Here is a 14403-nt window from a genome sequence, read left to right on the forward strand (position 1 = left end):
ATGCTCAAAAAGAGGACATTTCTTGCATTTCCCCTTTACCTGCATTTATTTATTGACACCTTCAACAACGTGCCCTAGTTCGTGGCACTGTGTGTTTAAAGAGGCGTGTGACCATTTAAATACATGTTTAGTGGCGTAAATCACATAATATGGTCATTCTTCTTCAGGAAGTTCCAGAGAATTTATGTCTGATGACAATTAAGATGCTACGTTTGATTATTTCAGACTATCTTATTCCTTTTCTGTGCAAAATTCCTTAAGAATGTCAGCATTCAAAAGTTTCATGATTTCAGACTACCTTATTCCCTTTCTCTGCAAAATTTGTTAAGACTGTCAGCATTCAAATGTACTTTTGAAAGCATGATTTGAAGGCAGGAATAAGAAGTTTTGTTATAAATTGTGAGAATTGCGGGGATCTTGATCTTGGCCTGGAGCGAGCCTGCAATCCCGCATTACCACTCAGCCACAAGAAAACTTGCTCTTTTGGTTTCTAATATAAACCAATGTTGTATGTAATGCTACTTATGCAAGGCAGTTCTCGGACGCTATTGAGGCACTTCCAGCCTAACTTTATTATTCCGGGAATGGTACATGAAATCTTCCTCCAAGTATTCGAAACGTGAACCCAGAATTTCCTGGAAATCCCTAGCAGACGTTAGGAATTTCTTCGACAAAGTATACTGATACCCAGTGGGAAATTCAGTCTGAGAATTCGGGACTTTTATAATTATTAATTACATTATTGAATGTGATGAATATTATCTTTTGCTATTTGCTTTACGCCGCATCGACACAAATGTCTTAATGGGACAGGAAAGGCCTAGGAATTGGAAGGAAGCGGCCGTGGTCTTAATTAAGGTGCAGCCCCGGCATTTGCCTGGTGTGAAAATGGGAAACCGCGGTGATGAATATTAAGTTGATGTACTCGGAGTATATTTCTAAATGTTCTTAGCAGATAAAGTAGGGGTCCTCATACTATGAAAATCGTAAAATTAAGCAATTCCTCAATTGTGCCGGAAGTTGAAGAACTAAACGGCCCGCAAAGGTTTCAAATTGTTAGTATTGGATAGCTCTATCAAACTAAAAAACAAATTTTGAAGACCACTTCCAGCCTAAATGCAGTTCCGGAAAAATAGCCTAAAATTGCTTCTTTCTTTACTTGTTTATTTTTTTATTAAAATCCTAGCCAAATTATTTACATGATTCCTTCTGTAATGTGTTCCTTGGTTCAATACCACCAACCTTTTTTTGATTTTTGATAAATGTCCACACCGATTGTAGTTATAAGAGCTTAAGTGAAACTCTGCATTGATTCACATTAGCACCCGTAGAAGTAGAAGGCGACAAACTGCGAATCTAATCGATCGGATAATTATGATTAAGGAAAGGATTGTAATTTTTAGGAATAAACAAAGAATATATTCTCATGCTTTATTATATTTCATTTACCGTAAGTTCGTAGCTCATATCCCTAGAATGTTTCCAACATTGAGTAGCTTTCCTGAAGGGCTAGAACTGTGGATTTGTGGAGAAAACATTACATTTTATTCTATTTTAGTGGTTCATGTTTGTGGGTTACTGTAGTCACGTCCTAGTTCGTGAACCATGGGCAACAGCTGAGTGGCCTAGTAAGTGGTCCTGAGAGTCGGGATACCAGTTGCTATGGAATGGGAGTGGGAATCTCGGACATATTCTGAGTCGTGGCCCTCCTTTGTGCTCAGGCGGCTAGGACTATACAATTCACCGGTGGTCCATAACCCGTTAGAGGAGAGATCCTCACTTGGACTATGTGCAAGTAGGGCAGCATCCTGCTTCATGAATGTACCGAGCTCAGAATACTTTAAGCAAGCCTCGGACCTATGGGAGTAATGGAGTCCCACTCCCATTTGACAGGCGAGGGACTCCTTGGAAACAACTTGGCGAACGAAATGGAATTCGATGGGGAGCTATCAATATTAATGGGGCTTATGGAAGAAAGAAAGTAGAACTGGCTGAGTCAGCAAAGAGGATGCATCTGGATGTGCTAGGAGTAAATGATATTCGGGTAAGGGGAGATAAGGAGGAAGAGATAGGAGATTATAAAGTGTACTTGACGGGTGTTAGAAAGGGAAGGGCAGAGTCTGGGGTAGGGCTCTTTATCAGGAATACCATTGCACGAAACATAGTTTCGGTTAGGCACGTAAATGAGCGAATGATGTAGGTAGATTTGTCAGTGGGAGGAATTAGGACAAGAATTGTGTCTGTGTATTCACCATGTGAGGGTGCAGATGAGGATGAAGTAGACAAGTTTTATGAAGCATTGAGTGACATTGTGGTCAGGGTCAACAGCAAGGATAGAATAGTGCTAATGGGCGATTTCAATGCGAGAGTTGGGAATAGAACTGAAGGATACGAAAGGGTGATTGGTAAATGTGGGAAAGATATGGAAGCTAATGGGAATGGGAAGCGTTTGCTGGACTTCTGTGCTAGTATGGGTTTAGCTGTTACGAATACATTCTTCAAGCATAAGGCTATTCACCGCTACACATGGGAGGCTAGGGGTACCAGATCCATAATAGACTATATCTTAACAGACTTTGAATTCAGGAAATCTTTTAGGAATGTACGAGTGTTTTGGGGATTTTTCGATGATACAGACCACTATCTGATCTGTAGTGAACTAAGTATCTCTAGGCCTAGGGTAGAGAAAGTGAAATCTGTCTGCAAACGAATAAGGGTAGAAAATCTCCAGGACGAGGAAATTAGACAGAAGTACATGAATATGATTAGTGAGAAGTTTCGAACAGTAGACAGTAAGCAGGTTCAGGATATAGAAAGTGAATGGGTGGCATACAGGGATGCTGTAGTAGAAACAGCAAGGGAATGCCTAGGAACAACTGTGTGTAAAGATGGGAAAAGGCGAACATCTTGGTGGAATGATGAAGTGAGAGCAGCCTGTAAACGTAAAAAGAAGGCTTATCAGAAATGGCTCCAGACAAGGGCCGAGGCAGACAGGGATTGTACGTAGATGAAAGAAACAGAGCAAAACAAATAGTTGTTGAATCCAAAAAGAAGTCATGGGAAGATTTTGGTAACAACCTGGAAAGGCTAGGTCAAGCAGCAGGGAAACCTTTCTGGACAGTAATAAAGAATCTTAGGACGGGAGGGAAAAAGGAAATGAACAGTGTTTTGAGTAATTCAGGTGAACTCATAATAGATCCCAGGGAATCACTGGAGAGGTGGAGGGAATATTTTGAACATCTTCTCAATGTAAAAGGAAATCATCCTGGTGGTGTTGCAAACAGCGAAGCTCATGGGGAGGAGAAATGATGTTGGTGAAATTATGCTTGAGGAAGTGGAAAGGATAGTAAATAAACTCCATTGTCATAAGGCAGCAGGAATAGATAAAAATTAGACCTGAAATGGTGAAGTATAGTGGGAAGGCAGGGATGAAATGGCTTCATAGAGTAGTAAAATTAGCGTGGAGTGTTGGTAAGGTACCTTCAGATTGGACAAAAGCAGTAATTGCACCTATCTATAAGCAAGGGAACAGGAAGGATTGCAATAACTATCGAGGTATCTCATTGATTAGTATACCAGGCAAAGTATTCACTGGCATCTTGGAAGGGAGGGTGCGATCAGTCGTTGAGAGGAAGTTGGATGAAAACCAGTGTGGTTTCAGACCACAGAGAGGCTGTCAGGATCAGATTTTCAGTATGCGCCAGGTAATTGAAAAATGCTACGAGAGGAATAGGCAGTTGTGTTTATGTTTCGTAGATCTAGAGAAAGCATATGACAGGGTACCGAGGGAAAAGATGTTCGCTATACTGGGGGACTATGGAATTAAAGGTAGATTATTAAAATCAATCAAAGGCATTTATGTTGACAATTGGGCTTCAGTGAGAATTGATGGTAGAATGAGTTCTTGGTTCAGGGTACTTACAGGAGTTAGACAAGGCTGTAGTCTTTCACCTTTGCTGTTTGTAGTTTACATGGATCATATGCTGAAAGGTATAAAATGGCAGGGAGGGATTCAGTTAGGTGGAAATGTAGTAAATAGTTTGGCCTATGCTGACGACTTGGTCTTAATGGCAGACTGTGCCGAAAGCCTGCAGTCTAACATCTTGGAACTTGAAAATAGGTGCAATGAGTATGGTATGAAAATTAGCCTCTCGAAGACTAAATTGATGTCAGTAGGTAAGAAATTCAACAGAATTGAATGTCAGATTGGTGATACAAAGCTAGAACAGGTCGATAATTTCAAGTATTTAGGTTGTGTTTTTTCCCAGGATGGTAATATAGTAAGCGAGATTGAATCAAGGTGTAGTAAAGCTAATGCAGTGAGCTCGCAGTTGCGATCAGCAGTATTCTGTAAGAAGGAAGTCAGCTCCCAGACGAAACTATCTTTACATCGGTCTGTTTTCAGACCAACTTTGCTTTACGGCAGCGAAAGCTGGGTGGATTCAGGATATCTTATTCATAAGTTAGAAGTAACAGACATGAAAGTAGCAAGAATGATTGCTGGTACAAACAGGTGGGAACAATGGCAGGAGGGCACTCGGAATGAGGAGATAAAGGCTAATTTAGGAATGAACTCGATGGATGAAGCTGTACGCATAAAGCGGCTTCGGTGGTGGGGTCATGTGAGGCGAATGGAGGAGGATAGGTTACCTAGGAGAATAATGGACTCTGTTATGGAGGGTAAGAGAAGTAGAGGGAGACCAAGACGACGATGGTTAGACTCTGTTTCTAACGATTTAAAGATAAGAGGTATAGAACTAAATGAGGCCACAACACTAGTTGCAAATCGAGGATTGTGGCGGCGTTTAGTAAATTCTCAGAGGCTTGCAGACTGAACGCTGAAAGGCATAACAGTCTATAATGATAATGTATGTATGTATGTATGTATGTATGTATGTATGTATGTATGTATGTATGTTAGTCGGCTGAAATTAGGAATTATAGGAATTATTAAAAAAGAAAGCTTTTTGTACAAGCCCTTTTGTCTTATGAGCTAATTCGTTCCTTTATTTTCTTTAATTTATAACAAAACTATTATCGGAAGTACGCAGAAAATCGTTCCTGGCGGCTAACCGATTTGTATAGCGCCACAGCAAGTAGCGGAGACTTTGCATGAGTTGTGAGGATGGGTAACAGAGGTATGTATATGTTTTTGCCAAGGTCATGGACACAGATATGATTCACCCGTTTGGCACGGTCATTCGTCAGTCTGGCAGTCTCTTTAATGTCTGTCAGGAAGGGCATCCGGTCGTAAAACAATGCCAAATCCACATGTGCGACGCAGTTCGCACCCGCGACCCCGCAGGTATTGGAAAAGCTATAAGACAGAAGAAGAAGTTTCTTGGTGTGTAGTCAGATATTAAATGATTTTTAATTGTATAATCACACTGTACTTCTATTTAATTGTAAAACATGTGTAATATTGTTCCTTTGGTGACAATTGTATTGTACAAGTATTCAATCAAAATCTCAAAAAGCTATACACTTCCCCCGGGCCGCTATATCCCACAAACACGGGTACTTCTAGTTGTCTGTATATTTTCGCCCCCTCCCCACTTCCAACTGGCAATCGCCGCTACTGGATACGTGTTGTGTGTTAAGGTACGCGATAACGTTAATTGAGGTAAGTGCGGTATAGGCTATAACAGGCGTCGGTTGCAATTAGTCGGTCATAAACAACGGCTGAAGAATGGCATGGTGCAGTCAGCATAAAAGTTAAGTAAAAACTTATTGTATACAATAGCTGTGATTGGGAATTATAAGTAGGGGGAAGGGGCACAAATTTTACAGAAGACAAAAAGTACCTCGGTTTGAAAAGAAAAAAGCTACAAAATGATAAATTTTTTGGTGCTCTCTGAGCGAATTTCCACAGACAAGTAAAGGTTGACAGTCTACCACCTGAAGTGCGGTAAAAAGTTTTTTTTTGAGATTTTGATTCCATACTATACAATAACACTTTTACCAAAGGAACAATATTGCCCATGTTTTAACATGAAATAAAAGTACTGCGTGATTATACAACTAAAAATCACTCCGTATTTGATTACTCACTAACAAACTAACAGAGACTGCTTGACCAACGAATGCGCGAGGCGAGCGTGACCACGGCAAAAAATACCCGTGACGAAAAGTCGTGTGGATGCGGGGCAAGGGTTAATTTTGGCTGTTGCGCGTGCGCTAATCTCAGGTCTCAACGTCTGGCAATAAACACCCGTTCCGTCCGCGATGACTCTTACGAACTGAAGTGCTATTGTGAAGTTTCAAAATGGTAGTGTAACTTTGACTTAGTTACACATTTACTATAAGTATTACATAGTGAACAGTTCAATTATCAACATGCATCTGTTTCAGAGAGCTCGCACAGTCTTCACGACTAATATTTGTAACTTTTTTTGGTTTACGTTGCACCGACACAGTTAGGTCGTATGGCGACGATGGCATAGAAAAGGGCTAGGAGTGGGAAGCAAGCGGTCGCTGCCTTAATTAAGGTACAGCCCCAGCATTTGCTTGGTGTGAAAATGGGAAACCACGGAAAACCATATTCAAGGCTGCCGACAGTGGGGTTTGAACCCACTATCTCCCGAATACTGGATACTGACCGCACTTAAGCTATTGCAGCTATCGAGCACGGTAATATTTGTAGCTTAGAGTGTAGTGTCGTACCTACAAGCTGCCGCAACGCAGATAGTATCTTTCCTGATAGGACATGCTACACGCTGCTACGCGAGTCTCCACTACTTGCTGTGATGTTGTTGGATTCGGTTAGCCGCGACGACTGACATTCTGTGTGTATTTCCGCTAAGAATGTTGTTAATAATTAAATTCATTAAAGGGAAGAATTAGCTGATAAGACAAGACTTGTACACATTGCTTTTTTAAAAAAAAAAATTACTACCATCAGGTGACCTAACATAGAAATATTCTCCACAAAGTAGGTGAGGACACTGCCCCCCCCACCCCCACCGCACCCCACCTTGCTCGCCCCTCCTAATCGCAGCCACTGCTTGTATGATTTCTAAACCTCTGCGACTTCCTAACGAGTAACCCAAAATTTGGAAAATTAGTATGAATCACAACTGCTCCCGCCTTCTCTGGGATAACGAGACTACCTCGTACCTGGAGGCCCCATTTACGGGTAACCCAAAAGTCCGTTAACATTTGACTAGGCAATACTTCACGGAATATTGAAGGTTGAGAGGTAATAATTGACACACATGTTTGGCATTACATTGGGTTTTATTGGCACAGAAATAAAGTAAATAAAGCTTCACTGACAGTGCCTTTTCTGGTAACATCAACATGCTGCCCTCTCTCATGACAGCTTCTTTTATACCGTACACGTGTCTCATGCGCCATCACTGAACTGTTGCTCGCCATCTTTTGGCCTGCTTCTGCACTCGTTTTTGGTGTCAATAAACCCCATGTCATGTCAAGCGTGGCCATTTGTACGTGACGTGTTGCAGTCCAGCGCCATCTGTTGGTCATTTTGTGTACTTTATTTTGGTGACAATAAAACCCCGTGTCATATCAATCATGTGTGTCAGTTATTACCTCTCTACCTCCAATATTCCGTGAAGTATTGCCTCGTCAAATTTTAATGGTCGTTTGGGTCACCTTGTGTAAGCCTTTATCATTAAGCAACCACCACAGGAGCACGTAAAGTGATTACATCCCTGCACATAGGGTTGGCATCAAGAAGGGCATCCGGCCATAAAACAGGGCCATGTCCACAGATGTGACACAGTTCGTATCCACAACACCAACATCGTGTGAGGAAAGAGGTGGAAGAAGAAGAAGCATACATATAGATATATATATCCAGCAGAACTGCGCTTTCGTTGCCAGCCTGCTGCACAATCAGAATGTCAAAATTGGTTGGCAGGCCACGTAGACGGCTTCACTTCAGAAGATCTGCAACCTGGTAGTTCACGCCATATGATAATTATTCTTGTCTTCGTTTCGGCCAGCTGTGAACCACGTTAATCCAACTGTTTTCTTCCTCGAGCCTTAACATTTGTCTAGTAACTTCTCATTCGTTCTCGGTGTTGTTGCTTTCTTTCTTCAGACCACGTCATGCTTGTTTTAAGCCTAGGCCACTTCCTTTGAGCTCACCTTAAGCGGGTTTCGCTCCCCACGTCTTGCAAGTCACTTTTCGCTTCCGTGAAACAGGGTCCTTTCGTTTTATTATTATTATCATTATTACTATTATTATTATTATTATTATTATTATTATTATTATTATTATTATTAATTGAATACCATATTACACCTTTTAATTAACACTATTTATATTTATAAGATTGCTATCTTTCAATAATCACTACAAGATAAGAATATTGGTGAGGGCTAAGTGACATGGACTGGTATCTACTGGTGGGAATAGGTCCACGAGATGGTAGTTGTTATGATAATTTATCTGAAGGTTTAACGTCTTGCTTTACTCACGTCTCGTAGAAAGGGAGTCCTTTCCACCCTCAAATAATTTGCAGCGCAGCTCGGACAGCGGGACTCTTCCATCTGCTGCCGTGCCAGTAGGTAAGTGTCCCTGAGGCAAGAGTTCCGGAGGTTACCACACCTCTCCATTAGATGTAACAATCGATGGAGAATTCCTCTCCCATTCGTCAGTTATTCAATCAATCAATACTGATCTGCATTTAGGGCAGTCGCCCAGGTGGCAGATTCCCTATCTGTTGTTTTCCTACCCTTTTTTTTTAAATGATTTCAAAGAAAATGGAAATTTATTGAACATCTCCCTTGGGAAGTTATTCCAATCCCTAACTCCCCTCCCTATAAACTAATATTTGCCCCAATTTGTCCTCTTGAATTCCAACATTATCTTCATATTGTGATCTTACCTACTTTTAAAGACGCCACTCAAACTTATTCGTCTGCAGATGTCATCCCACGCCATCTCTCCACTGACAGTTTGGAACATACCACTTAGTCGAGCAGCTCGTCTTCTTTCTCCCAAGTCTTCCCAGCCCAAACTTTGCAACATTTTTGTAACGCTACTCTTTTGTCGGAAATCACCCAGAACAAATCGAGCTGCTTTTCTTTGGATTTCTTCCAGTTCTTGAATCAGATAATCCTGGTGAGGGTCCCATACATTGGAACCATACTCTAGTTGGGTTCCTACCAGAGACTCATATGCCCTCTCGTTTACATCCTTACTACAACCCCTAAATACCCTCATAATCATGTGCAGAGATCTGTACCCTTTTCTTACAGTCCCATTTATGTGATTACCCCAATGAAGATCTTTTCTTATATTAACACCTAGATACTTTCAGTGATCACCAAAAGGAACTTTCACCCCATCAATGCAGTAATTAAAATTGAGAGGACTTTTCCTATTTGTGAAGAGGTGTGTATCAACCAATAACGTTTAATGGTTCGGGCCACGTACTGTACCTGTTAGCCTGATTTCGGGAGTTGGTGGGTTTGAACCCGACTATCGGCAGCTCTGAAGATGGTTTGGTGTGGTTTCACCATTTTCACACCAGTCAAATGCTGGGACTGTACCTTCATAAAGGCCACGATCACTCCTTCCCATTCCTAGCCCTGCCCTAGATCATCGTCGTCATAAAACCTGCCTTGAATCGGTGTCACTTAAAGCCAAGAGTAAGTAATAATAATAATAATAATAATAATAATAATAATAATAATAATAATAATAATAAATACATCTTCATTATAGACTGTTACGCCTTACAGAGTTCAGTCTGCAAGCCTATGTGAATGTAGTAAACGCCCTCACAGGTTTTTTTTAAATTTGTGACTAGTTCTGTGGCCTCATTTACTTCCAATAATAATAATAATAATAATAATAATAATAATAATAATAATAATAATAATAATAATAATAATAATAATAATTAAGACTTATCAATCAATCACGGCCATTGTTCTAATAAATGCTGCCCACTTCAGTGTAGTAGTGGGTAATCGTAGGCTTCCTGTTCTCAAAGTAGCGAGTTTCATCCCAGCCGAAGTTCGTGACATTTGACGGTTTCGTTGACTTTCTACACGTCAAAGAAGTCCTGCGCCGGACAAAATTCTGACAACCCTGGCATCAATTAAGTCCGTTATCACTCAGAACGGTCATTAAACAAATTATAGTATTATTATTTTTTCACATTTTATTACGCGCTTGCATGTACTGATGTTGCTCTGGTTTTATCATCTACTATGGCTACTGAATTGATCAGCAATCATGGACAATGGCATGTACGTGTGCCAATACTATTTCATTCGCAACAGCTTGATTATTATGACAGTGAACAACTTCCGGGCAAGAAGAGAATATTATCATTGGGGTTCCCTTTATGATGATATGTAAACAACCTACACCTCATCCGCTTCATCTTCTTCTTCTTCTTCTTCTTCTTTGAGTAATTCAGTCTCATGACGGGTTTACCCCTGCGATGAGTCTTCTCCAACTGGGTCGATCCTGTGCAGTACGTCTTGCGTCTGCATAGCTCCCGCATTCTGAGTTCACAACATGTCAACATGAATGTCTTTCTTGGTCTTCCTTGAGGGCGTTTCTCTGGTATTTTACCTCCCACATTCCTATGTCGAAGTTCATGTCCCTCCAAGAAAGTTGTCTCTTCCTAATCTGACTCAACAGCTCTCTATTTTCTTGGAAAATGTTCAGTACCTGAGGTGAGTGTTGGTCTTCTCCATCCAACTTATCCTTAGCAGCCGACGTCAACACCACATCTCAAAGGCTTCTCAATATCACTCTTGGTTAACGTCCAGGTCTCAGCACAATACACCGCAACAGAACAAACATAAGATCTCAGTATTCTTTACGTAAAATGAGGGTCAGTGTTCCTGACACAGAAGGAACTATTTATCTCTGAAGGCTTGTCTTGCTATTGCTATTCGTGTTGTTATTTCACTGTGACACTGAGAGTTTTCTGTTATGATCTGGTCAACGTATTTGAACTATGCTACCTATTGTAAGACTCATCACTGATCGGTTCCTACTAAACATCATGACTTTTGGTTTATTACTATTCATTTTCAAACCAAATTACACAAGAACCTCGTTTATCCGGATTAAATGGGACCGGAACTGATCCGGATTATCGAAAATCCGGATAATCCGGAAAACTAAAAAACAAATACAGTAAATGTTAGATAATAGATTAACATAAGTTGTACAGTAATACCTTTTTTTCAATTATACGCAAAAATATAATAATACTCTTCTTAGATTTGCGACTCTGTCTTATACACTAAAATAATGTGTGGCCTTTTACGCTTTTACATTTGTATAGCGTTTGCGCGCAACACGATCACGAAGACGTTTTACTAACATCATTTTTGCCGGTGTGGTTTCAGTCTGGGATTCTAAATAGGCCGTGAGTTTGTCCAGCTGCATTGTTCAGTAACATTTTTCAATCAATCAATACTGATCTGCATTTAGGACAGTCGCCCAGGTGGCAGATTCCCTATCTGTTGCTTTCCTAGCCTTTTCCTAAATTATTTCAAAGAAATTGGAAATTTATTGAACGTCTCCCTTGGTAAGTTATTCCAATCCCTAACTCCCCTTCCTATAAAAGAATATTTGCCCCAGTTTGTCCTCTTGAATTCCAGCTTTATCTTCATATTGTGATCTTTCCTACTTTTATAAACGCCATTCAAACTTATTCGTCTACTAATGTCATTCCACGCCATCTCTCCACTGACAGCTCGGAACATACCACTTAGTCGAGCAGCTCTTCTTCTTACTCTCAATTCTTCCCAACCCAAACTTTGCAACATTTTTGTAACGCTACTCTTTTGTCGGAAATCACCCAGAACAAATCGAGCTGCTTTTCTTTGTATGTTTTCCAGTTCTTGAATCAGGTAATCCTGGTGAGGGTCCCATACACTGGAACCATACTCTAGTTGGGGTCTTACTAGAGACTTATACGCCCTCTCCTTTACATCCTTACTACAACCCCTAAACACCCTCATAACCATGTGCAGAGATCTGTACCCTTTATTTACAATCACATTTATGTGATTACCCCAATGAAGATCTTTCGTTATATTAACACCTAGATACTTACAATGATCCCCAAAAGGAACTTTCACCCCATCAACGCAGTAATTAAAACTGAGAGGACTTTTCCTATTTGTGAAACTCACAACCTGACTTTTAACCCCGTTTATCAACATACCATTGCCTGCTGTCCATCTCACAACATTTTCGAGGTCACGTTGCAGTTTCTCACAATCTTGTAACTTATTTATCACTCTATAGAGAATAACATCATCCGCAAAAAGCCTTACCTCCGATTCCACTCCTTTACTCATATCATTTATATATATAAATCTCCATGAGTCATTGTTTCTTCTGATGGAGCGCCGGTTTCACTTTCGTATTCACCATCACTCTCTCATTACCTGCCGAGGAACAAGAGGCAATAATGTATCCACTGGCATTATGCCGTAGCCTGAATCACAGTAATTTTTCAACCAGTCACTTACGTCGTTCACATTTACGTCCGAACATCCGGGAATGCGTGCAGATGTGTCAAGGAACTCAGAAGAGTCCACGGTTTCCCATTCTCAATTCCAGGCGAATGCCGGGAAGGTACCTTTGATAGACCGCGACCGCCTTACTTCCAATTCCTGTCCTTAACTGTGCTTGGCGGAAAAGACATTCAAGAAGAATCGATCCGTAAAAGTAATACTGTACAAGTATATTTTTTAATATATTTTCGATCCGGATAAACCGGAGATCCGGATTAATCAGGGTCGGATAAACGAGGTTCTTATGTACTTAGATATTTCATTCAGCTTTAGCAACATTTTGGATAAAGTTGTTAGACTATCCGCAACTCCACTATGGCATAATAATTCTAGGTTGTTCTTCCTCATCCTCTTCTTCCGCCGTCTTTCCCGTACACTGGCGCGGGTACGAAGTAGTGTACATTGCACAGATGGACTTAGCTCCTTTTTTACGGCCAAATACCCTTGATGATGCCAACCCTATGTGGCTGATGTATTCGCTATTGCGTGTTTCTGTGGGGATTCCTAGTGCAGTATGCTTTTCATGAATGAAAGGGTGTGTATTAAGACAAACAACCAATCCCCTATCCAGGGGAATTATTTAGACGCCGTTAAAATTCCCAACCTACCCCGTGTGGGTGGTGGACGCAGACGAAGAATACACCTACGGTATACCCTGCCTGTCCTAAAAGGCGAATAAAAAGGGCGACCAAGGGATGATGACATTAGAATCATGAGGCTGCCTGTTGTTAATACCATTACGTGAGGAACACCCTGTGTCGACGTTACTTGCGACTATACTGCTAATAATAAGAGTTGGTGTCTGACATTTCTTAGAGGGAGGTCCGTTTACTGCCTGCCGAGGCGGGATAAAGGGAGTGGCTGTGTGGTTGCCATGGAAACGAGGGTGGGGCGACTGCGGTTGCCATGGAGATAAAACTTCAGGGCAGCTCGTCTTGCTGGGAGTTGCCAAACCTGTCACTGTCACTGTTAAGAACCTGGTTGTTTGTATAAGAGTGATCGCAAATGGGACGACAGCATCTGGGCAGGTAGTCTACAGCAGATCACAGCAGTCAGAATGAAGGAGGGAACAAGTGAGCCGGAAGCGAGGGGTAAGAGCATGTAGAAAAGAATGCTTGAATGTGGCAACATCGTGAAATGGCACGTGCAATGGTCCTCCCTCCAACCTTACCTGTCAGACGCCAACTTTAGTTAAGTTTAGTATAGTACCTACCACTTTGCGAGAAGAATCATGGCTCTACGTTACATAGGAGCAGTGTCACTATTCGAGGAGCACTACGGATCTGGCTGTTGCTTGTGATGAGTGTCATCGCATGCATTCCACCGGTCGGTTCCACCGTGTTCAGAATGGGTCTGCGTTACCTGCGATAGTACCACTATGAGAGAAATACCACGCGTTTGGCTGGCGCCCGTGATTAGTACTACTGTGCGAGGAAAACCATGGGTCTGCGTTGCCTGAGAGTAGTACTATTACGTGGGGAACACTATGGGTTTGTGACGCCTGTGGGAGTTACCATAATGTGTGATACATCGTGGATCTACATTGCCTATGTTTATATCACTATGTGAGCAACACCATGGGTATACGTGGCCTGTGATTAGTCCCACTATGAAAGGAACACCATGGATCTGCGTTGCTTGTGAGTAGTACCCCTACATGCCTAAAACCATGGGTTTGTGTTAGCTGTGAGTAGTGCAGTTGTGTGTGACATACCGTGGTGAGTATATATTACCTGTGATTAGTACCACCATGAGTCTACGTTACCTGTATTTAGTACCACTATAGGAGGAACACCATGGTTCTGCTTTACCAGTGATTACTGTTATGAAGGACCGGCGACCTGGATTTTGGACACCTTTGGATAACAAGCACCATCT

At 41.4% G+C, this 14403-nt stretch overlaps 1 protein-coding gene across 1 annotated transcript in view; it reads left to right on the forward strand.

Annotated features, from left to right (window-relative positions):
• LOC136865982 (carbohydrate sulfotransferase 5) overlaps positions 1-14403 on the forward strand; it is a 476390-nt gene that overhangs the window by 21990 nt on the left and 439997 nt on the right. The gene's annotated exons all lie outside the window — the stretch shown is intronic.

This window comes from Anabrus simplex, chromosome 3 (genome assembly GCF_040414725.1).
Source record: "Anabrus simplex isolate iqAnaSimp1 chromosome 3, ASM4041472v1, whole genome shotgun sequence".
NCBI lineage: Eukaryota > Metazoa > Arthropoda > Insecta > Orthoptera > Tettigoniidae > Anabrus > Anabrus simplex.